This window comes from Scardinius erythrophthalmus (genome assembly GCF_964197995.2).
Source record: "Scardinius erythrophthalmus genome assembly, chromosome: 9".
In the NCBI taxonomy this organism is placed as follows: domain Eukaryota; kingdom Metazoa; phylum Chordata; class Actinopteri; order Cypriniformes; family Leuciscidae; genus Scardinius; species Scardinius erythrophthalmus.
This window is the reverse complement of record NC_138229.1, coordinates 20626158-20653122: the sequence shown is the minus strand read 5'-3', so window position 1 is coordinate 20653122 and position 26965 is coordinate 20626158. Positions and strand designations below refer to the sequence as shown.

The 26965-nt window shown below is 40.0% G+C and overlaps 1 long non-coding RNA gene across 2 annotated transcripts; it reads right to left on the bottom strand.

Annotated features, from left to right (window-relative positions):
* Positions 1–3693: 3693 nt before the first annotated feature.
* LOC308696467 lies at positions 3694–7519 on the bottom strand. Of its 2 annotated transcripts, XR_014030823.1 has the most exons (3): positions 7480–7514; positions 7332–7401; positions 3694–7246 (listed from the first exon to the last, which is right to left on the bottom strand). It is a non-coding gene; the product is annotated as an uncharacterized lncRNA (long non-coding RNA). The 2 variants fall into 2 exon arrangements; XR_014030822.1 differs by having other exon boundaries at positions 3694–7401; positions 7480–7519.
* Positions 7520–26965: the final 19446 nt, after the last annotated feature.

The following is a 26965-nucleotide window of genomic DNA, read 5'->3' as shown; positions in this document are numbered from 1 at the left end:
AATAGGAAATGATTGACAGGAACCACTAGCTGCATAGCATCAGCATATGCTTATACTGACTGATATAGAGCAGTGTTTGCTTTAGTTGAGTTGTCTATATATCACACATTCCTGTCATAACTTTGATATTTTTGGAATGCTGTCTTGGAGATCCGCCATGATTTTTTTTAGAGATTGCTCGGTTAAAGCAGAAAGCTGGCTAACTTGAATAAACTTACAAAAGCATTTCATTTTCTGGGATTATTAATTAAAACAAGACATTTTTCAATTACTACTGCTGTTGGAAATCATTAACCTTTGCATTGACTTCAAATATAAGTAGCTCAGTAGCAGTATCGTAAATTAAAAACAAAGTGTTGGCAGCATCTTAACATCTTTAAAATCCAAATATTTGCTATACTTCAAAGGCTAACTTCTCTTTGCATCTATCCAGACTTTATTTTTACACGTTCCCCTTAAGCGGTACAGCAGTGAATGGTTGCTAAAAGATGAGTGACATGTTGATGCTGGAGCTTGATCACAAAGAAAGGACCTTCAAGGTTAGAAAAGAAACAGTGAAGATGCGTGGCCCTCAAACAGCTACTATGAAGGGAGAATTCACAATAACCGTTCTGTTCCTGTGAGGCAGATGAGTTTCTTGTTCAAGGACAAGAGGTTGAAATACTCACAGAGCAATAAAGAGAAACTCTGAAGAAAAAAAATACATAAATGATCCATTATGCCCATCGGTTTGAATTACACATGAGCTCACAGATTATTAGGCCAATAATAATTCAATTCAATTCACATGTATCTGTATATCGCTTTTCACAATACATATCGTTTCAAAGCAGATGAAACGCATGAGTCTACATAACAATTTAGAGTGATCTGTTATCAGAGATGACTGTGTCAAAGTAATGGATTTCAGAAAGGTACATATACAAATCACGCAGTTAACTAACATCATGTATTAATTTTAGGCAGAAACAATGAGCTCAGATAGAAAATGTAGCATTGGTGCATGTTGATTCAGTTTGCGTCATCTGAAGTCCTCGCAGGAGTCATCTCTTCACAGGTGTTGGGGTATCTGAAGTCTTCGACAGGGGCGAGGCCAGACATGTTCAAGGGGATGGGCAAAGTGTATATAGTATGAAAACTGCCAACCAAATTACCAGGAAAAAATATAACGCAGCACAGTTTCAAGTTCAAAGCTTAAAAAAAAAAAAGAACAACAACCTATAAAAACTAAACATGTCCAATTATTTCAACTTAAAAACTTAAGTTCTGCTGCTGTTTTAATATAACGTTAGCCTCATAGCATAATTGCCTAAGTCATATTTCAATGTCTTTGGAAAACCAGAGGAAACAAAAAATGACTTAGGCAATTATGCTATGAATCATTTCAACTTAAATTGCATTACAAATAACTTTAAAATCAAGTTGAATCTTGTTTAACTTATAAAAAAGTTGAAATTGTTCAAATTATTTGTATAAGTTAGTGTAAAACATATGTTGGCATGACTTATTAATCATATCATTTTTTACAGAGTATAAAAAAACAATCATCCTTTTTCTATCAAGAAGGTTATGTCAGTATGCACATTAGGCCTATATGAATTAATGTTTAAAAATTTTAAACTATAAACATTGAGAAAATATTTGTACGAATGCTTTTACATGTCCTCCTGCAATATTAGTCTGAGACAATGGAACTTCTGATTAAAAATGGGGATGAACTCATCATAATCAAGTGTCTCAGTTTACACTAAAGGAATCGCCAGACTCATTGCTACTGTAGCTTGCAGCAGAACATTTGGGATATCCAATTTGGCTTGATTGACATTTGCTTCGCCATTTTCAAATTTAACTCCACAAATGTACAAATCACTATTACAATTTTGACAAGCGCATTATATGCACCTATAGGGAGAGGAAAATCTAGGAAATCGCCTGCAATTGAACATGGAAAGTTTAATTTAATCATTATTTAAATAAATACTATAAATTATAGTGTGTATATAGACATTTATCATAATCATTCATCATCATACAGTACATCTGTTTGGAAAAAAGACAACTTTTGATAGAGTGGGACTCAATGCCCATGCCCACTTGGGTCCACCCATAGCTTCGCCACTGGTCTTAAGTAACCTTTCATTCTGTCTCTTTCATAAAAGGGAAACTTTGATTTGTTACCACTATGCAGCAAGAAAAGCATTTCCCTCACTGCTGTTATTAGATAATATCACATGAGCTGAGCTATATTCACACCAACCGCATGACTGCAGGTGTGATGGGCCTATTGCTTTCATATTTTTTTTATATTATTATTAGGCCTAGTATTATTATTTAACATTTTAATAAAGAAAAAGTTCAAACTTTAATTTTAGACAAAAAATGCCATGTATTTTTGTTATGCTAGTGAACAGCATGAATCAATAAGTATATTTGAACAAACTCACATATTTTGTTCCTGAATGAATCTGTTTTTAAATGAATAGGTTAAGTGAATGATTAGTTGACTCCCTCATAAAGACAGTCACTTGCTATACTATCCATCCTAAATAGTATGTGAAAACAGGCATAAGTGTGTCCTAAAGCATAATATACTGAAAGATGATAAGATGATCTACTATTTCTGGTAGGTTTCCGAAGTGTGGCTCCGTACAATCTCTGGTATATTGCCCACAACCCATTGCACTTGCAGGAACTAACATGACGTATGTTTGTGAGTAGAAAAAGTCAATAATAATCTAAATCTAACCTGATAAAAAATATTTATTTAATGTTATCTGTGTTATATTTCATCTGCAAACAACATTGTGAACTTTCCCCTGCACGTTATTCAAGGGCCATATGACCACTTCATAAATGCATTGAATTAAAACCGGGATTTTACTGTTCTCAAAACTCATAATACACATTGGTTCAATAACGTAATCTTTAAACACATGCAAGCCCAAAGACGGCAATATTTCTAACTCTGGAAAGTCGTAGACTGTGACTGCTAGACTTCTTGATGAACAAAGTCCAAAGCGAAGTTATAAGCGAACAACGTGCAAACACAGACAAGCGGAGGTATACAAACCGTGAAAAGTCTCAGTGGTGTTGGGCTGAAAATCAGCGCTTTTGGAATGCCACTCATCCATCAAATTGGAGAAGTGTAAGTTTAATTTGAACATTGCAGGAATCAGTCTATCCTTACTTTACTGTCATCTCCAAATAAAATCTTTTACTCATTTATTTAAAAAGAAAATGCTTCCTTCTCCTGGTTCAAATTTACACGTACGATTTGCCCTATATTCTTGTTTTTAGTGATGAAACAGCATCTGAGGGGAGATATTGACATGTTTCTTGAACTGTAGTAGATTAAAGCAACATTTGGACATCCAGCTCTGTCTTTCATCATGCAAGCTGGGCTCCAGGAAAACATTCCGATAGGAGCTTCTACAGGGGCATGAATCGGAATTATCCCTGCTCTTTGATATCAGCAGGTTTGGGTTCTGCATCAGAGGCCTTTCCATCTTTCACCATCAGCCATCGCTTTGATTTGCACAACAGAGTGTGGCAAAAGAGCGGTATTACAGGTAGAAAGAATTTCGACTACGCCACCCGGGGAATTTCGCCCCGGGAAATATGGACAACACTCAAGTTACTATTACTAGGTCACTCAGGTTCGATTCTCTAATAAAAGGTAGGCAGAGACGTGGATATGAAAATATACAAAAATTTTATTTATACAAAGTTTAATTTAAAGCAGCAGGGTAGTCACGTTAAAAAGGCAACCTGGAGCTATACTGACACGGTTTTGAGTTACAAACACATTCAAGTAAACAAAAACACATTTGAATAATTACACACACTTTCCATACACTGGTTACACAGACACCATAGAAAAAGACACAGACTAACAGGGCTGAGGCAAACCACGGGAGGAGGGATCACTAAACTTAATTTGCCAAAAGCACACTCACACACAGCAAAGACTTCAAAAAAGTGTCACGGCAAACATTCGAAGAAAGCACCACCACCACAAGAGATCCTCCACCCGTGGAACCTCAGCACCTGAAACGAAAATCACACAAAAAAAATAATTAATAACCAAACTTCAACATACCAACTGCACTAAAGCCCAGTTGGATGATGTTTAGGGTACGGTCATGAGCAGATAATATCACCATTAATAGACAATCACGAATAACATACAAAGGCGTAAACACAGACCATAAATAAATAAATAAATAAATAAACTCAATTCACGCAATGAGCTCACAAGCAGATAGTTTGGTGTTCCATTTTTGACACCAAATGTTAACCTCAAAAGTTCAATAAAAGAAACATTAAATCAACAAATAATAAATAAAACCAGACAGCAACGGTCCCCCTCATCAGTGGGGTGACGATCTTCTCACAGATGGCAAAAAGTTTGTATTGCACACGGTAGCGACAGTGGAGCAGGAAAATACGATGCGCTCTTAATCTGGCAGCAAGGAATCGACGGGGCTGTAATAGCTTTTTATAGCACCAGCAGGAAGAACAAGATTGCCGGACGAGAGGGAAAATCCTAAGCCAAATACAAAGAAACACTAAGATTTATGCCTCAATGGCTAAACTTTCAGCTCGTAACTACATGCGCAATAACACTTACCGGAAGTAGACGATGCATTCGCACAATGTACTTGTCCTTTCACAGGCACGGGTACTCAAATCATGCAATCCGCTGTTCAGATAGACTACAGGGACACTGCACATAACTCAACACAATCAGCCGATCCTAAACCCCCAAATAAAGACAAACAATACGCTTTCCATCAACAGTTCACACCTACCTGAAAGGCGAGCAGCCAGCAAATGCAACCACTGCGACAAACCGAAGGAAAACCGGAGAAGACAGACAAGCTAAACACAACACTAATAATTAGTCCCCTACATACAAACAAACTAAAAACAGAAGTTGCTATATGCTAACACACATACCTACAGCCACTGTAAACACTGGAAGGAGGCGGAGTCGAACGTGACGCATCCCGGGCTACAGCCAACCAGCTCTTAAATAGGGTGGATTACCTGCTGATAGGTGCTCACTAATGTCCATCACCTCATTCATCCGGTTACAATCCATCCCCACCTTTTGTATCGTCGCCCCGACGATAGACCACTAGCCCATGACGGCTACACACCGGGAAACGAGTGAAACACAAGTTCTCTGCCATGACGGCTACACACACACCGAGAAACGAGTGAAACACAAGTTCTCTGCCATGACGGCTACACACACTGAGAAACGAGTGAAACACAAGTTCTCTGCCATGACGGCTACACACACCGAGAAACGAGTAAAGCACAAGTTCTCTGCCATGACGGCTACACACACTGAGAAACGAGTGAAACACAAGTTCTCTGCCATGACGGCTACACACACTAAAAACGAGAGAAACACAAGTTCTCTGCCATGACGGCTACACACACTAAAAACGAGAGAAACACAAGTTCTCTGCCATGACGGCTACACACACACTGAGAAACGAGTGAAACACAAGTTCTCTGCCATGACGGCTACACACACTGAGAAACGAGTGATACACAAGTTCTCTGCCATGACGGCTACACACACACACTGAGAAACGAATGAAACACAAGTTCTCTGCCATGACGGCTAAACACACTGAGAAACGAGTGATACACAAGTTCTCTGCCATGACGGCTACACACACTGAGAAACGAGTGAAACACAAGTTCTCTGCCATGACGGCAACCAATTTCCTTGTGCCGCCCGGATGCGACACGTTCGACTTCCACGCACCTCAACTCGCCCCAACTGATCCGAGACTAGCTGAGAGTCAATGTGACAGCAATATTGTAAGGCCTGGAAAAGTTCATCGTCCATGATTACAAATCAGGAAAGATCACTTACCAATACAAAAACTCACAGGTCTACTTGTCACACACTCCTGAAAGAAACTGCTGCTGTCTGGTTTCTGCAAAAAAAGAAAACAAACAAAATACCCAAAAACACTAAACCAACAAAATAATACCCACGTCTTTGCACTACACAATAGAGATCCTGCCGACTATACGCCAAATGTGGCAAAAGAGCGGTATTACAGGTAGAAAGAATTTCGACTACGCCACCCGGGGAATTTCGCCCCGGGAAATATGGACAACACTCAAGTTACTATTACTAGGTCACTCAGGTTCGATTCTCTAATAAAAGGTAGGCAGAGACGTGGATATGAAAATATACAAAAATTTTATTTATACAAAGTTTAATTTAAAGCAGCAGGGTAGTCACGTTAAAAAGGCAACCTGGAGCTATACTGACACGGTTTTGAGTTACAAACACATTCAAGTAAACAAAAACACATTTGAATAATTACACACACTTTCCATACACTGGTTACACAGACACCATAGAAAAAGACACAGACTAACAGGGCTGAGGCAAACCACGGGAGGAGGGATCACTAAACTTAATTTGCCAAAAGCACACTCACACACAGCAAAGACTTCAAAAAAGTGTCACGGCAAACATTCGAAGAAAGCACCACCACCACAAGAGATCCTCCACCCGTGGAACCTCAGCACCTGAAACGAAAATCACACAAAAAAAATAATTAATAACCAAACTTCAACATACCAACTGCACTAAAGCCCAGTTGGATGATGTTTAGGGTACGGTCATGAGCAGATAATATCACCATTAATAGACAATCACGAATAACATACAAAGGCGTAAACACAGACCATAAATAAATAAATAAATAAATAAACTCAATTCACGCAATGAGCTCACAAGCAGATAGTTTGGTGTTCCATTTTTGACACCAAATGTTAACCTCAAAAGTTCAATAAAAGAAACATTAAATCAACAAATAATAAATAAAACCAGACAGCAACGGTCCCCCTCATCAGTGGGGTGACGATCTTCTCACAGATGGCAAAAAGTTTGTATTGCACACGGTAGCGACAGTGGAGCAGGAAAATACGATGCGCTCTTAATCTGGCAGCAAGGAATCGACGGGGCTGTAATAGCTTTTTATAGCACCAGCAGGAAGAACAAGATTGCCGGACGAGAGGGAAAATCCTAAGCCAAATACAAAGAAACACTAAGATTTATGCCTCAATGGCTAAACTTTCAGCTCGTAACTACATGCGCAATAACACTTACCGGAAGTAGACGATGCATTCGCACAATGTACTTGTCCTTTCACAGGCACGGGTACTCAAATCATGCAATCCGCTGTTCAGATAGACTACAGGGACACTGCACATAACTCAACACAATCAGCCGATCCTAAACCCCCAAATAAAGACAAACAATACGCTTTCCATCAACAGTTCACACCTACCTGAAAGGCGAGCAGCCAGCAAATGCAACCACTGCGACAAACCGAAGGAAAACCGGAGAAGACAGACAAGCTAAACACAACACTAATAATTAGTCCCCTACATACAAACAAACTAAAAACAGAAGTTGCTATATGCTAACACACATACCTACAGCCACTGTAAACACTGGAAGGAGGCGGAGTCGAACGTGACGCATCCCGGGCTACAGCCAACCAGCTCTTAAATAGGGTGGATTACCTGCTGATAGGTGCTCACTAATGTCCATCACCTCATTCATCCGGTTACAAGAGCATAGGCTATTGTATATTTCCCACCTATAGCAGTGCCCACATGAAGTCTTTTGACACATTCATAGCCTACTGCACTTTTATATCACACGGTTTCATGATGAATTACTGGGTCAAATTCAATTTATGCTTTATTATTTTGCTGTGCAGAACTATTTTGCAGAAGAGTAGACAAACATTAAGATGTTCAATCATTTGCTAAAGGAAAGAACAACAAGTGAATTATGTAATGTTAACCATACTTGAATATCATGGTTATTTGGCTTGGTTATTATTTTAAATGTGATCGCGACAGACGCTTAACATATATTCTCAAAAAACTCAAAAATATTTTGGCCTATATAAATTGAAGATTTATGCATTTGAATTGCATATTAAAATGCATTTCTTCAAAATTTGCTTAGTACTAGCATAGATCTGTTCATTGTGAAAACCATTACAATTATTATGTTAAAATAAAAAAGTATGAAGATGGTTAAAATATGGCTAGCTGTTGAACAAGCAATATTCATTTGAAATCTGTGCCATTGGAACATTTTGGATATTGATGATAAATGTAGGCTATCAACCTTGTTGTGTATTTAAAACACATTCAGTTTATTAGTAGCCTTTACCTGTTATTTTGTGTATAATAAACATTTTATATGCAATTTAAATACATAAATCATAAATTTAGGCTTAAATATTTTTTTGAGTGTAGCATCGACTACAACCAACAACCAACTTCAGTCATTCAGGTGCTCATTAGCATAACATTATTCTGCTTCGTGACCGAGAAGGGGCAAGGTAAATGATTGAACATCTGTTTTAGAAACTAAACAGACATTAACCGCTGCCAAGGTTATCTGCGATATAACTAAATTAGTGAAAAGTGCCAGACGGTCCTATATCATGTGCACAGGTCACACTTCATCTTCTTTGCTTCCCATTTAAATGCAGCAATAGTTGTGTGAGGTAAGCAGAGGCAAAATATGTCCAGATAGTGTGTGTTTATCTCATTGTTCCCTTTTGTCTGTCATTGACATGCCCGATCCCTATAGACTCTAGCATTATGCCCTAGTAATGATGCTCATTATAAAGCCATGCTTAAGACCCGCTTCATCAGATAAAGAGAAAGGTTAGTCTGATCTTTCTACTATTTTTTTTCCCCCCGCACAAAAGTGTCATCAGACCAGCCTTTATGTGTAGCCAGGTACCCCTCCCCCCTTCAAATGATTCAAGTTTTCTTCCATTATCATGGAGAAATGAATGTTTTGATATGTAAATGATTTAATTAATTAGACTTATCCTTTTGGTTCTTTTAAAAAAGAAAGTTGAGAGGTTGAATGGGCTCTATTATGCCTTTCTCTCCAGCAATCTCATTCAAAAGACCCTGTATTGCTGAAATTAGTTTGCTGCTGTAAGTTACACTTGAAAATTTCTACTGTTACCTTTCATCTTTTGAAGTAAAATATGTGATGGAGTTCAGGCTTTTAGTTGCCTTTGTGAGCGAATATATTCTATTGTTTCGCAAAGCATGCTGGCATGCTTTAGACTCTGAATGCTTGGTGGCTCGTTTGACTCGTTTGTTGTAAACAGAGACTGAAGCTCCGCAACAAATATTCACTAATCTGAGCTCCGCATCAGATCACGCCAGTGTTTGAGAGAGTTGTTTTGTGAAAAAACGTTGTCCCATCTTCCTATTTAGCGCATGGCTTCAGTCCAGCTCACATTGTTTCCCTATAAAATTATGATCTAACCACAGTTGGCTGGGGTTTACATGAGAACAATACAGCTAAGCATGAGCATTAATGCAGTTAAATCAATTATGGTCCAGTGTGCACTTTTTGGACTGCTGCAAATCATTATGCTACAAGGGCTGTGAATCATTTTTCTTCTATGTAGCTGCTGTGACTGAAAAGGGCATGTGAGAAAAGAGGGAATATTTCATAACATGAATTTTAGATGTATGGATTCCAGGGTACTGTAAATTCGAAGGAGGATCACAACTAATGGACTGACAGAATGTCTACAAAATATTTTAGAGATTCTTGAGCAGATATGTTTGGGATATTAAAGTCAATGTGAATTGCCGTTGGCCACACCATTTTACTTTCGTAATTTACCTTGTTTCTTTAAAACAGGATTGGGGACTTTTCCATTTTGATCGATTATCCATTTTTGAATCCTTTTTTTGAATTAGTTGGATGGTAAAAAATGAAAGTATACTGTTCAAAGTTTGGGGTTGGTAAGATTTTTTGATGTTCTTGAAAAGTATCCTATTTTAGTATGTAACAATGTAATTTATTCCTGTGATGCAAAGCTGAAATTTCAGCAGCCATTAATTCAGTGTTACATGATCCTTCAGAAATTATACTAAAATGCTGATTTGGTGCTCAAGAAACATTTGAGAAAACATTTGTGATGCTTATTTTTTTTTTTTTGGAAACCGTGATGCTTCTTATCAGAATACTTTGATAAATAGAAAATTCAAAAGAACATTTATTTGAAATAGAGTTTGTTTGTAACCAGCGTTTGGGGTAATGCCCATAATTAACATAAGTTACGCAATCAGATTACTTTTTTTCAAGTATCAAAGTAATGCATTACTTTTTTATATTTTTAACAAAATATCGGAGTTACTTTTTTTTCAAATAAGAAGTAGCCTACAAATTACTTTGTTTTCCCATTGATTGACTGACAGCTCTCCTGTCCCCATGTTGAGAGAAATTGTGAGTAAAGTGCAAAGGTGTTGTGTGTGCAGTGTAAAAACTATGGTTATTGTAGTTCCAGACTAAATATGAATGTGCGTTCATTCATTTCATTCAGCATGTGTTCCCTGTCAGTCAACGTGTGTTTGCACACCACTGCGCAGGCTGTTGTTAACGCAGATATCATTCGTCATCAGCGCGTTTCACGTATGCTGTTCAGACAGAGCGAGAATGGAAGGCATACAGCAACAACCTAACTTTCCTTCTGAACCGACAACACTTGGCACTATCAAAGGATCTAGGCTATGACCTAGCTATCTTCATCGGATTCAAGCAGACTCGTGGAAACTCTGTCATGCTCGTAATATTATTAAAGCTACACTGAGTAAATTGAGTAAGTTGATTCTTAGCAAAAAACACTTTGTTCTTTCAAAATTATATGTGCTCATTCATGTGTAATTACTTCCACCAACTAATCAAGTATTCTCGTAAGCATAGAATCTGCCATTCAGAATACATACGAGCGAGTCGCTTGAATGGCGGGAGCCATGTTGCGCCTCCATCTTGAAAATACATTAGCCAAAGAGGGACATACCTGGAAATTCAAGCTTCGCCCAGTGGCACTGTGATAAATGCGAGGGGTAGATTACTCGCGACTGCCGGCAGATTTGAAAGCCTGGAGGATCACACCTATTCTCGAGGACATATAACAGAGTCGCCAAGGAAGCAAAAGAGAGAATTAAAACAAATTAAAACAACAACGCGACAGGCAAATCAACAAGACCAAAGTCAATAATGGAGTGGCTTTTCTAAGATGGAAGGAGCTCATGTGGAGCAAGGGACGCAGAAGTTGCCTGCTTTCTTCTCGACAGGTAATCCAGACTATTTGTGTAAATTCAAAGTTTTATAGTTGCTTGGCTAACTATAGGATGGTTGTGCATAATGCTAGAACGACGTCTAGAATACATTTCCTTGCGTCAATTATGAAAAAGTTTACCTTGTAACATAAATCTGTGTGCTGCGACGGATCATAGGTGATGAATAGTTCTCTTACGAGAGGTTCTCTCGTAAGCTTACGCTATGGGGAAACACTCTTTTCCTCGAGATACTAAAGCCAAAAATTATCCTTAATTTTGTATTAATGTAAAACGCGTTGCGGCAGCACGCAGACATGGGCGAGACAGCTCGCGCGCCCATTGGCTGCTCTGCGGCAACTGCAGCAGCCTATCGAGAGAGGCCCCTCGTGACGACTGATCCAATGAGGGCGCTTCGCGCCCACTACGTCACGTCCCGCCGAAACGGGTGGGGCCTTGGGCTATAAATATAGCCTCGGAAGCCTCGTAAAAAGCGCCGTGCCCAACGGGTCCTGGAACCTCCTCCAACCCGCGAATGCTCGCCAGTGCGCCCGCCAGCTTCGCCTGCTTCTGTTGAGTCCCTCACCGCCGGACAGCGGCCGCCGTCTGCCACCGCTTCCGCCGCGGGAGACTTCAAGGAAGCTGCGTCTGTGGAGGATGACAGCTGTTCTCTCCTAGCGTCGGGCAGCGAGGACTGGTCGAGCTCTTCGGATCTCGCACCCTCCTCTCACCGGCCATCGGGGAAAAGAGCCAGCATTGAGGCGGAGCTCATGCGTCTGCTCGAGCAGGCCGTTCAGAGCCTCGGCCTCGAGTGGACAACGCCTCGTCGTGTTTCGTGTTTCGAGGCGTCGTGTTTCTCCGACCGTGTTTCTCCGACCTCTAGCCCAGCGCCTTTCCTGCCTGAGCTTCACGAGGAAGTCGCTAAGTCCTGGGGCGCCCCCTTTTCAGCCAGAGTGCGTGCCCCCGTGTCTGCAGCATTCTCCGTGGTTGACGGTGCTAAGGACAAGGGGTACCACTCTCTTCCCCCCGTGGAGGAAGCTGTAGCCGCCCATCTTTGCCCGCCCTCCGCTGGACGGCGCGCTAAGACGGCGCTACCCTCTAAAGCTTGCCGCATGACGTCATCCCTGCACGGTCGCGCTTACACCACCGGCGGACAGGCAGTCTCTGCACTTCACTCCATGGCCATCTTGCAGATATTCCAGGCCAACCTTCTCCGCAAAATGGACGAGGAGGGCCCGGAGGCTGTTAGCCTGCCAGATTTGAGGAGCGCAACGGACCTTGTCCTTTGCGCCACCAAATCCGCTGCACAGGCCATAGGGCGGAGCATGGCCTCTCTCACCGTGGCTGAGAGACACCTCTGGCTCACGCTCTCTGAGATGTCGGACTCTGAGCGATCCGCGTTCCTCGACGCCCCCGTCTCTCCTGCCGGCCTATTCTGAACGTCTGTCAAAGACTCCAGCTCCGTAGCAGGTTGCCCTAAAAAGCCGTCTGCTCGCAGCTCTCAGCCGCAACCCCAGCCCGCTGCAGCCGCTCCACAGCGCCGTCAGACCCAGGGCCAGGGTCCTCGCTCTACCAGCCGCCGCCCCCCTCAACGCGGGCCCCGGCCAAAGGTTGAGTTGAAGCCCGAGGCCTCAAAGTCTTCCTAGCCAGCCTAGGAAAATGAGGGTGTTCGAGTCCCGCTGCGGCCGGACTCCCACCGAAAATCCCCGCTCGCTCAGTTCCAGTAATTGCGACTGTTCCAGCGTATTTTGCAGTGAACAAGTCGGTGAAGCAGCCCGCTTGCCTGCACACAAACGCCGTTTTTACGGCCACCCAGATAAATCCCATAAAGAGTGTATTTTCTGGTATCCCGGCCACGGCCGATGGTGTTATGAGTGTAGTAAAAATGCCCACTGCCCAGTGCCCATTCCTACACACAAGCACAGCCCGTCACACACGGCCCGCACAAATAAAATCGACTCACGTCGATTGTGCACTAAATGTAGTGAACGTGCCCACAAACCAGTGCCCACAAACACTACACTCAGTATGTTCCGCGGTTTCTGTAAAAACGAAACCAGCGTGCATACATTCTGGCAAAGCAGACGGTGTTGTCAGCGCTATGAGCGGGCCAGCTGTCCCACGCCCCTATTCGCTTACACACATCATAAGCCCCACGAAGGTTTCCCCGCTCGTTCTCTCTCAGCTCACCGCTATAGGAGAACAGAGCGTGGACAGGCTGCCCGCTGTCATCAGCGCCCCCCGGCATCCCTACCCGGAGCTTTGGTCCCTGCATGCGTGGACCATCAACGGGTACCCGTTAAACTCCCAGAGGGAGTGTTAAACACAGTCACACAGGCCAGAGCCCCGTCTACAAGGCGGCTCTATGCCTCGAAATGGTCAATGTTCTCTAACTGGTGTGCAGCTAGTGACATATCACCCTCACACTGTGGAGTGTCGGAGGTTCTTTCCTTCCTACAAGAGCTACTGGATAAAGGCAGAGCCCCATCCACGCTCAAGGTTTATGTGGCGGCCATAGCAGCGTTCACTGAGCCAACGCTGGGTCAGTCACTGGGAAGAAACGATTTGATCATTCACTTCCTTCGAGGAGCTAAGAGAATGAATCCTCCCAGACCCCCTCAGTCCCCATTTGGGACCTTTCCACGGTCCTAGAGGCCATGAAAGGCGCCCCATTCGAGCCTATTCAGTCGATAGACCTGAAACACTTGTCTTTCAAAACAGTGTTTCTTCTGGCTCTCGCTTCAGTGAAGCGCGTAGGGGACTTGCATGCGCTCTCAGTGAGCGCGACGTGTATGGAGTTTGGGCCTAACGACTCTAGAGTCATACTCAAACCGAGGCACGGGTACGTTCCTAAATCCCTCAACACCCCATTTAGGGCACAGATCATTTCCCTGTCAGCCCTACCGGTCTCTGACGAGGAGGGAGACGCAAGCTTCCTTTGCCCACTCAGGGCATTAAGAGCTTATGTGTCTTGCTCAGCTGTCTTTAGACAGACGGAGCAGCTCTTTGTTTTGTTCAGCGGACGTTCTAAGGGACTGGCCGCGTCGAAACAGAGCCTATCCAGGTGGATAGTTGACGCTATAGCGTTTTGCATTGTGTTCCCCATAGCGTAAGCTATTACGCAGTACGAGAGAACCTCTCGTAAGAGAACGTACTCGGTTACTAATGTAACCTCGGTTCTCTCTAGGAGAGGGAACGAGTACTGCGTATCCTGCCGTGCATGCATCAACTCTGGTTCGCTTCGGCGATGAAAAACCAGCTAACCAGCCTTCCGAGGCTATATTTATAGCCCAAGGCCCCACCCGTTTTGGCGGGACGTGACGTAGTGGGCGCGAAGCGCCCTCATTGGATCAGTCGTCACGAGGGGCCTCTCTCGATAGGCTGCTGCAGTTGCCGCAGAGCAGCCAATGGGCGCGCGAGCTGTCTCGCCCATGTCTGCGTGCTGCCGCAACGCGTTTTACATTAATAGAAAATTAAGGATAATTTTTGGCTTCAGTATCTCGAGGAAAAGAGTGTTTCCCCATAGCGTAAGCTATTACGTTTACGTTTTACTGCCGCCGTTTGTAGGCTATATCAAAGAGCACTGTAAATTTTTGTTATTTTTCATTGTTTTCTAAAGTAAACTCATCACTTGAAGAAACACTCATGGACAAAGTTGAACTGGAAGCCATGTTAATCTTGGAATAATACGGCCACCGTAGGAGTTAAAACGCCCTCGGAATGGGAGTGGCTAGATTAAAATTCTACAGTTGGTAGTCATATACAATTTCACCGCTAGATGGGAGAAAATCTTTTCACAGTGTAGCTTTAAACACTGAACCGTTTTGGTAGCAACACAACCGAAAATTTGCTGCATCTAATTACGTTTTTAAAAATTTGTTTGCGTTCGTTATTGTAGTACTGTTACTCATTGTACTGTAAAGTTTTGAATGTAATCCAATAACGTTGTCTCTGGTCGACTGCTTCTAGTCTGTGCACTTTCATGTGTTTTGGAGGAGGCGTGGCTTTGGACGGCGATTTGATGGGTGGGTGGGATCATATGCTTTCAATGCTAGCAGGCTAAAGTTAGCATTTCCCAACCTATTGCACCTTTAAATAACACAAATATACTTAATGTATCTCACTTTTTTAATCAATGTCTTTGCCACTGACCAATACCAATTATCAATTATCCAATTTCCATACCAATAAGCAATGCGTTTCATTTTCTTCATGTTTTAATTTAACTTTCTTATCCTGCGTCCTATATTTCTTCATCCAGAATGGCAGCACAGCTGAATAGTTTGTTTGAGCTGCGCCCTCTACTGTACATGTGTGAATTTGCATTTCATTATAAAAAAGAAATGCATAGTTACTTTTTAAGGGAGTAATGCAATATTGTAACATTACTTTTAAAAGTAACTTTCCCCAACACTGTTTGTAAGAATGTAAAAAAAAAAGATATATATATAAAATCGTACTGACCTTTTGATCAATTATGTAAATAGCAGAATGGAGCAAAACTAAATTGAGTTTGTCTAAATAATAATTTTAAAAAATAAAAAATAAAATTTTAACAGATTTTTGGCTATTTGTTTAAATTATTTAATAGCTTTTGTAAATGGCATCAGTGGAAGAGGAAAGTCATTTTAGAAGAAGAGCAAGGTAGTGCATTTTGATTAAATATTACCAAAAATAACCTTTTTGTATTTGGAATAACATGCACAGATAAATCATATAAATAAGAATGCGTATTACAGTAAATGGAGTCACTTTTGATTTCATAAAGGAATATGAGGCATATTCTTTTCATGCGGAACAGCGCCAAGCTGGTCTTCATTAAAAAGTCTCGTAAGATATCGACTGTGCTGCAGAAATCACTGAGACACTTAGCAACAAAAGTTCTTGGCTGCTTTGTGTTTCATCTCTGTTGCAGAGCCGTAGCAGGCATCCTTTTCTTCAAAAGCCTTTTCTGCTTATCTTACTGTGCCAAAAGAAACACTGGATGGAGCAAGACATGAAATATCCTCAGAGAACTCTCTTAGTTTACTGGCAAGCACACTCATGCTTGTTTAGAATGGATTAACTTAGTGTCTTTCGAGGGGGTTGTTTGGTTCAGGAAGTTTATGGGCAAGTGATGGAACATCAGCAGCACTAAATCCCTCTCAATCAACCTCTTCCTCTAGCGATGCCCCTTCTTCACACATCCGCCCAAACATATGAGCCTGTCAGAAACAGATGGGGTAAAATGCGTTTTCTTTTATATTTTGCTCTTAGGAGACAATAGTGTAGGCTTGTAGACAGAGGGTTAGGTTTAGTGAGGACACAGTGATCCATTTTCTCTCTCTTTGTGTGACTGCTTTTGCTTTTTGTGTCTGCTTACTGACTGAGCACTACAGCAACTATTTCATGGCGAATCAGTCTGTATGGATTTTTAACGGACAATGAATGAAAATATTCTGCAGTAAAAACCTTAGTGTGTATGTTAGTGACATGATGAGCGCACACAGGATAAAGTCAAGAAGTTGTCTCAGGATTACGCCACAAAAAGCTCTAAGCTTTAAGATTTTAAGATCACAAAAATATAAAAATGACTTTTTTTAAATTAAGAGGTGTATTTAAGTATTTTTTTTTAATTAGTTGAATTTTTATAATAATAATAATAATAATATAATAATAAAAATCACATTATGATTATTAGATTTAACATAACATTTATTGCAACATACTGTGAAATTATGCACAGTGTTATGTATTTCTTTCAGTTGTGTGCTTGCATTATCCTAAATGTTTCCAAGAATTTGTAAATATCCCTGTTATCCCTGGTTTCCGCTTACTGCCACAGTAACCATGGCGACAGATGTGGACAACTGCTATACGTGTAGCAGTACGCTCACTCTGTTGTTGTTTCGTTCAAACATTACGGACCATGGCAAGCAGACTTTGGGACAAAAGAAGAAATAAAACGATGATCAATATTGGCATGGCGTTTTTGAGATGCGGAGAGCTCCACATCTGCAACTAACTTCGACTTGACAGAGCCTCACGAGCCACGACTTGACAGGGACGCCGCTCTTGCATGTACTTTATTAGACAGGTGAGCAAATGTACATAAAACGAATCAATGTTATATAGCTCAACATGATGAAATGTTAGAATATATCAGTATGTTATTCTAATGCTGATCTAGCTTACTGCTAGTCTCATGCAGCCAACAAACTAACACATAGAATAACATTATAACTTCCAACACACTCAAATGCAATTTAGTGTGATAGTGTAGACCAAGTGAAACAGCGCTGCGTTACCTCACAAGTTTTATTCGTCAAATAAACTGACCTCTGTGAGTAGTAATTCAGCACTTGCAGGTAGTTCGGTAGAATGAAATGTCCTTATTCCTTTATATCCGTGGGACTCGCGTGTGGCGCTGATATCTGTCTCTCATTATCAATCGCGCCCTGCTTCATACCACAGTCATGTTAAAAAACATCATTGTATTCACTCATACATAAACATTATTAGATCCATCGGCATGACGACAAGTTCCATGATTCCGCTTATTCACTGCGTCATCAACCTACGCCTTTGTTATTGTAAGAGGTTAGCAACCCCTAGCGATGAAACAAATTACATATTGGAGCTTTAAATGCATGAATGTTTTGTCAATCATTATTACATATTCAGGTCTTTAGTGACCCGGATCTATATCTAACACAGATGGATCTCGACCTGTCACAATAATATAAAACTCTCCTGATATTAGCGTTCAGTTTGAGCAGAAGCAGATGGTGATACCATCATCACTGTCCTCGTCAGAGCTCATTTCCCAGTACATTCTGCATCTGGCTTATTTTCGCAAACTCAACCATTCTCAAAACTATCATTTTCAGCATCTTTAAAATCAATATTTTGATCGCTGACAGCTTCTTCACCAGATCCACCATCAAGTGACAGTGTGACACTAATATTTGATTGCATTCAGTATTTGCTCTGCAGTAAAATGCTGAGCCATTTCAAGTTTTGCTGATATTACTTCTTATTATTTTGTTTTCTGCCTGCGGTAACTACGAGTGAAACATCACTTTATCGTTGTGAATCAGACAAGTATGCCACCTTGTAGAATAAAGCTGAATTGAACTTATTCAGTCATCAGATTCAATTATTGTTGTGCAGAAAAAATATAGGTACACTGCTACACACCTCAGGTCATAGCGACCCAATACAATTTTTAGAAAAAAATAATGGGAAAACAAGCATTCTTTTATCATTTTTTCTTGTTACATTGTTTATAATTAATTAATTGAGGAATATTAATTAATTGACTAAGAAGTTTGATGTCTTAACTTAAAAAAAAATGAATGAGGAGGAGGGTAGTAAATGACGTCCCTGGTCACAAAGACCCGAGGTATGCATTTAAGGGTTAATCGTTTTTTCCATTTCCTTAAAGGTACTATAGCAGTTTTAGACACACAGGGTTTCCGCCCGACAGCGACAAATTGTAAGTTCTGCATAATACTGCATAATACATTTTTAACAAGCAGAAAAATACAGCATCATGATACACAGTAACACTATTAGCTCTGACATTATAGTCTTTCGAAAGACAAAAACATGAACTTAAAAACTATTGGCTTTACATCATCAAGTCAGCTGTCAAGCTGTAAGCTTATTGGGGAGCGACACTTGGCACAACCCTTGAGACAGCTCTGGACAGTATAGTATGTAACAATCTACTGCTCTGTGTTTATTGTTGCTCATGGAAAGTCCAATTTTAGTCATCAGGGACAAAAGCTTTTAGTAGGCCTTATATTTTAGTAGGTCTACTTTACATACTAAGTAAACGAATAAACAACAATGACCAAAAAGTTTCAGGATGACACGGTGGCAAGTTTGCATTCCTGTATAGACTTGAGATAAGTTAGTCTTTGATGGACTTGGAATTTAAAACCAATTTGCTTTCAGTAATGAGAATCTCCATTAGAAGCTCCAGCTTAATTGAGAGAAAGTGAGGGAGGAAAATAGAGGGCTGGTGCAGTCAGAGAATGAGTCGAAGGGGGAGGGGCGCCGGCGACGGACACAGTCACATTTGCACATTAATTACCGGGCAGGTGCTGGCAGTCCGTTTTAATGGGCTGAGTGAAAGGTCAAGAGGGTTTAGCTGTCATTTTTTCCCTCCCATTAGATCCTTTTTGGTATTTCACAGTCTAACTTTCTCATTTAAATATATCAGCGTCTTATTAAGAGGTTAATGAACCGATTGCATGGGGAAGTTTGTAATCATAGTTTTATTTTGTAATCATGGTTTTATTTTTCAAAGGCAAACTTGGTCATTTTCTTATAATTAATTGAGCTTTACAAATGCAATCGAAATAGCGTGAACACGGGGTGTCAGCCATTCTCTCAGCACCTTATTTCACAGCTATTCCAGAACAATCCAAATTCTGATGAAATTCTGGCAGTACTGTTTTCATTTTAACAATGGAGCTTGAATCAAATCAGTCCTTGACACTCGAGCATGTACCCAGTAAAAACTCTTGAGTACCCATGACTCCCTTAGATGCATCTGCATTCTCTGCATGACAATGTCGCTGCATACAAATTGAAATTTCAAAATGTATCGTGTTAGTTGCTCAGTGGAGAGTACTGAGACTCTGGATGGCCAGACAATCTCATTGAAATAAGAAGGGCAAACTTGTTTTTGGGAACACTCAGAGCTTAATATGACACATTACAGCAATTATTTGATGTGTTTTCCACTATTAATAATTCAAGCACTGTCCTGCCGCTCTGAGATGCCAATCCATCATAAACAAAAGAAAACTCTCTGCGACGCCAGAGGGAAATTAGGATCTTTTGTTGCTCTCTAGCAATATTTCTAAAGCTAAACGCCACTCTACATACAGCGCCACACTCTAGCGTGGCCTGTTTTTCTTAACATCAGCGTTTTATTCTGCTTTGTCTTAGAGCGAGAATGCCATTTGGTAAGCAGGAAGTGTTTCATGAAATGCAGTGGAGGACAATAATTATGGTCCTTGAATAACAGCACTGGATGAAAGGCCTTTGAAAGGCTGACGAGAGTCCTCTCGGAGGTGTTTTGGATTGACGAGCGCTTTTGTTCACACAGAGGGAAATGCTTACACAGTGACATGGAATTCTTGCCAAATTCCAATTAATCGTCAAGGAAATCCAAAATCCAGATCCGTTTATTGTATTGTTGTTTTTGTCTTTTCTTTCTTTTTGTTAAAAAGAACATACATGCTCTCTGGAATATTTGATTTTGATTGGTCTTGATTTGAAGGTCAAATATTTTTCTTCAACAACCACTGAACTATACATTTAAGTGTTTTCCCTGGCAAACACTGAAAGACAGAGCATGACTATGTAGGAGACCTTTTTCCCCAATGAGGGTTCCTTTTAAAGAACGACGTGCTCATTCGTGAGACTATATTTGCGCCACAATTCATTCTGTCTTGCCCAGAAAAAGCACACAAGTGAGAAATCAAGATACACAACAAAAATACAAGTACTATCTTCTCTGAGGTGAATAGTAATATAATACAAAGTATAGTGTTATAAAATGTACATACATTTTAAAAAATGTTAAAAACTTTGCAGGATTTTTGGCCGTTAAAATGTGACGTCATTAACAACAATCCTAAATTGTTGAACCAATGCGGTTCGAACGGCAGAGGTGTGACGCGACCATGTTACGATGGTTTTGGAAAACAGTCATGACTAGTTTCTACAACAAGGGTAGTTGTACATCGTACTTTAGTGGTTAAGCAATGAGTTATGTTATTGTACGGGAAACACACCCCTGGATAAGAGTTGACATGGATGTCTATTCCTGACACCCGTCTCACTATAAAAGGTCGCCTTAGGTGAGTATTCTTAATATGAAGCTGGAGGAGTGGAGTGAAGTGGAGCTTTATCTGGGATGAGAGTCTGGATTGGCTGGGAATTCCCCATCAACCTCCAAGAAAAGAATAAATGCTTTATCTCTGGAATTAACATTGTGCCATCCTTGTGAACATTGTCCTATGTACCTCCTGCCTTGGATTTAGATGTTTTCAGTTCTAGTGGATTGGGGTTGGGTGCAAGAGAGAAGGCAAACAAAAAGAACCGTGTATTGAAATGTTATCTTGCTGCCACATTTGGCTGGGGCCACGGTAATCCTCCAGAGTGCTAAACCGATCTTGCATTGTAATGAAACTCTAAGAATGACGTAATCTTCTCTCTGCTTGTGCACTGCAAGTCTTGGAGAACACAAGCCAAAGTCTGAGGAAGACAGAAGAGAGAAGAACCTTCTGGTGGCATTCTTGAGGTAATTTCAATTTGAAACCTTCTGATCATGCAGATGTCTTCGGAATTTAAGAAATTGTAATTCAGAATAAAAAAGATCACGCTTTTCAAAAGATTGTCGGGTACAGACCTCTCTGCTGTGACGTATGCCGGACTTCTCCAATAATTTAGTCTGGTTAAACCCTACCACTGCTAGCTCATGTTCACCTGCCCCCACTTTTGAGTGCAGTGCTCACATCTCAAAATCCAATCAACAATCAAGTAGCCTATTTTTTTCAATAATCCATTACACTTGGATGTATGTCACAAACCTAGGCTAATCAGTCTCCTGCACATCTGAAAATTACCATTATCTGAACATGGCTGCAACTAAACTTTGTTCGACTGTAGAATCAGAATCATCGAATTCTGAAAGGTCTGAAAAGATGCTTTGACTTCAAATGATCATACCAGGTGGTTTTTAATGCAACACTATTGCAACACTATTGAATGAGGTGTAGATGGTCTGATACAGTTGCTTATTTGCTTATGAGTTATGACACACACTTTTCCAGAACTGAACTGACTATTTTCTGCAAATAGCATGCTAGTCATTGTTCCAAGACTGCACTGTGTGCATTTATAATCTATAAGAATTGACTTTGTGAAACATTTTTAATTATGTGAATACAGCTATTAACTGTATGTTGTTGTTGTTGTTGTTTTTTTACAAAAATGATATTGATCCTGTTGTTTTCAAGCAGATGTTTGGACAACTTGCAAATTTTCCTCCCACCTTGTAGCAATTAGAAGGGAAACTTTGTCACTGGAGGCAATGCTAAGACAGCTAGGGCGATGCAACCATTATTTTTTCTCCAGAGGCATTGACTAACCTGAGGTCAGATGCTAAATCTCCATTATTGAGTCAGTTGGGGTGGATCACTGCTAGAGAGATGCAGGCACCGCCGAAAGACTGTCGAATGCACTCTGCAAACCAGCTTTCCGCCTTGCCTCTCGAGCTACAGCATCACACACAGTTCTGTGAGCTGTCAACCGGACTGCTGTTCCTACAGCTTGACCACACTTCTGATTAGTAGTCCTGTCAATTTCCAACAACTTCAAACATAAAAAGCCTCAGGCAGCTTGTTGCAGACTGTGTATTTGTGTGCTTCTCTGACTCCTGTAACGTACAGTTACAGGAGATCTTGTGCGGCTGAAGTCAGGCGCTTGTTTCCTTCGCTGACACTCAGTTCTCTATCATTCTGCATTTTTCAATACACTGGCCTAATGAGGTGTACATACCTCCTCAGGGGTGGAAAGACAGAAAAAAGTGGCATTTAAAAAATTCAAGTAGTACTTATTCATACTTAGCTTTGTTTGCTTTTTGCAGTATGTATACAAAATGTGGACAATTTAGCTCAGTATTTGTATATGCTTGTATATTTTTTATACTTATTTTAAACATATACTTCACTTATAGTATTGTGTCATATACTTAGCACCATGCTAACCTCAAATTCAATAGTGTTTTGAGTCTTCCAAACGTATTGTGTTGCTGTATATATGTGGAGTATTTTCTTTTATTATTCATGATGAGTTTTTTTCCCCAAACCAGTTTAATGCAAAACCTGCCAAACAAAATATTGCATTGGTCATCCCAAAAATCATGGATAAATTTGATCACAACAAACAGTAAAAACTGTTTATCAGGATGTGCTTTGTTAAGGATAATGTTAGGTTTAGGTTAGGGTTAGATTTGTTTCAGGTGTGTGTACATAGAGAATGAACACTGTGATTGACATGACAATAAAACTTTAGAAATGGCTGTGGATCAGGGTTTGCACTAATTAGTCTGTTTTAGTTTTTTTTTTTTTGGGGGGGGGGGCTGTTTTCTTTCAGTCAGTAATACTCTTCTGTTTGTTTTTGTTGTTGTTCTTAATGATTTAATTCACCTGGTGCTCAATGTCTTCATCTATAATATTCACGTTCTCTCCTTCATTTCTTAAAGGAGAACTCCGGTCAATTTTAACATTGAGCTCATTTTTTTGTAAATTTGGAGTGCTGTCAATACAGAGAACAACGACAAAAATCGGTGTTGCCTACACCGTGTTATCCTCTTTTTAAAATTTGCACCCTGTTGACTTCAATGGGGAAAGTTTTAAACCTGCTTTTAGCCTCTTAACATCCTTGATGTGTCATTACAAGTGCCCAGCCATGTGAGTGATTCCTTCAGCGTGAACACGGGTCAATCTGACTGCAGTAGATGTGAAAGATATGAATAAAAATGATGTTAATTCAGCCAGCGCTCATACCTGTATTTACATCCTGTTTTCGGTCGAAGTCCATAGTAATCGATTGTCGAGTTCACGCGCGTGATCATAGGTAACTAAACCTATGCGTGTGAACTCGACAATCGATTACTATGGACTTCGACCGAAAACAGGATGTAAATACAGGTATGTGCGCTGGCTGAATAAACATCATTTTTATTCATATCTTTCACATCTACTGCAGTCGATGTGAAAGACCCGCGTTCACTCCGAAGGAATCACTCACATGACCTGTGCACTTGTAATGACACATCAAGTATGTTAAGAGGCTAAAAGCAGGTATAAAACTTGCCCCATTGAAGTCAACAGGGTGCAAATTTTAAAAAGAGGATAACACGGTGTAGGCAACACCGATTTTTGTGTTTTCTGTATTGACAGCACTCCAAATGTACAAAAAAATTAGCTCAATGTTAAAATATGCCAGGAGTTCTACTTTAATGACACAAACATTTATGTTATTGGATTTTTATAACATCCTCTTTATGATGGTAAATATCTTGTGGATTTGTTGCAGAATTGTCTTAATTAGTATTTGTCAGGCCCCAAAGATATTTCTGCTTCAAAGTAACCATTATGAATTTTATCATGTAATATATACAAAGTTGGCCATAGGAGTGTAAAATTAATAAAACAATTTAAGGAATTTACACTGGTTCAAACTAGGCTGCACTGTATGCTTGATTTATGTTGAAGTCCACGGCTTTTAATAATGAGCCTTTTTTTCGTAATCTGGCTCTGTTTTTTGTACATTCTCACCTCTTTTTCCTTACTCACAGGTTCATCGTCACGCTCTCTTCGCTGCTGCTTCCTTTCTGTGACCTCATCGACCTTTTTATCTGAAGTGACAATCTCTGTAGAAAACAAGTTTAATCTTTTCACAGAATTTGGTCTTGGACACTGGAAGTGAGCAATGACCCAAAAATTGCCCCATATAATCGATGAAGCTGTCCATATGTTGCACGCTTGCAGTATACAGCTTTGTTGATCTTAAGAAGAGTGACAAATTGTTGTACAGGATAGGTTATGCAGAAAGCCCTTATATGGAGATGTATTTGTGCATGTATTATGGTAATTACCAACTGCAAAAGCGGCCCCATTTAGAATAATCTGGATTTATCCGGATAATAAAATGAGGGTGGAAACAAATTTGTGTGTCTACATCTGTTGTGAATTCATTATTATTATTAATAATATTGTGCATTTATGGCCTATTATTAATATACGTATATATACATATATACATATATATATATATATATATATATTAAATACCTTTTCTGATCACAAGAAGGTCACTTTGAGATTGTGGACTGCATGGGGAAGGGGTTCGAGCCTTTGTGCACTTCACTGCACTCAACTCATTTCACCTTCTGGGCCAGATGATAAACATTTTTAAATAATGAAGGGCGCGCAGGGATGATCAGATTTTGGAAGTGATTTATGATGACGAGGGGGCAGAGGTGATAGCAGGGAGAGGGACGTCCTGTTTTGGCCAGGCATTGGCTCTTAATCACTCCCTGTAGTCAGATAATGACATGCATTATTTAACATCAGGCCAATATAATCCCACTTTCACAGCGCTCATGTTTCAGCTCTCCTGTGGCGCGTGCGGCACGTGCGGCGGTCAGTCCGTGTCTCTGATCCCTGCCTTATTAAATCTGTCCCTACAGCTCGGATGGGATTTAGTCTGACAAAGTGTGGTGCTGAAGGTTCTGCAACTAAAACTTTTCTGCTGAAATTGAACTCTGGAAAGGTGTTTTGTCAATCAAGGTTATGTTGGCTATTCCCCCTCTGCTTCAGTGCGAGTTTCAGACTTTGTCACTGATTTTAATGGTATTACTGGCATTTCAGTAACATTCTCTTGAACTTTTTGGTGGCACGTGTTTGCTGTTTCATTGCTAATCTGAATGCACACACAGTCTAGTGCAGGAAATAAATCAGTCTAACATGTTAAAGGGATGGTTCAGAGTAAACTCAACCTAGGGTCCTTTGCACCATGACCTCGAGCCATAGTTTGTAGTGTAGCAAATAAGTTGCTTAACTATATTTAAAAAAAAAAAGAAAAAAAAAGTCTGTTTTACCTACAGGGAACATAAGTGTAAGAGGAGACACATCAGGTGCATTAATTTCCTTTAAATGGTAAACAGTAAATACTTTTGTGGAGTAAAAAAATAAATAAAAAATGTCCAATAAAGATGATTGATGATTGCAACTGATTCTATTCTGTCCCTGTATATTTGTCTGAATGCACTGCAACAAGCTTAGTGAAAAAACTCATAAAATATGATGGATTAAACTAGGGACTTTTCAACTATTAATATATTTATAATTCAGCACAAGTATCATTAAAAATTAAACAGTCTAATAATATGGACAAATTTGCTGTGTGTGTGCTAGGTTGTGTATCTATTTTATGCTTATTAGAATATTGTCTCATTAGCCTATAACATGCCTAACTAATTTCAATTCAGTCACTTGTGAGGTTCAATTTTAGTCAGGATACTACCTATGAAGGTATTAGACAGCAAAGCAGCTAATAAATGACAAAGAACTTCACTGACTCTTGTGATTTATCTTTCTTGTTAGACTTTGATTTATTAAAGTAAATGAGATATATAAAACCGAGCAATAGGTGCTCTTAAAGTAATGAATAAATAATAAGATATTAAATGCACGTGTTTAAATATTATACTTTCTATATGAAGGCGTCTAGAATTTGTATCCTGTTATCCCTTGTGGGAGACAGTGTGAAAAACTGATCCATTGCGGAGATTCTAAGAGTCAATGGTTTATGTTTAACTAAGATACTTTTTGTGCATTGTGCATTGTATGAGAATGAGATTGGGTGACCAACTTTAAATATAAATTGTGATTTGAACAAGCACATAACAGACATCTTACAGTCATTTTATTTTGGTTTCTTGTAAAAGAGAAAAGACAAAGAATTCTTTTTGTTTACATTATAGACTGTATTAATTAGAGGAGTTTTCCTGCTTTTTCCTGCGTCTTTGCAAAGAAGAAGTGCTTGCTTTTTTCCGCAATGAAGGACTAAGCTTTTTAATAAATTGAAGAATTGCTGTGTTGTAAACCAGAAGAGACTTTTGGAAATTAAGCTGTTTAATTTGATTTTTGCGGTTCTCTGAGTATTCAAGATTTCAGACAGCTGCCTTGAAAAATGGGATGACTGCAGAAAAATAAAAGAGGAAGTGGGG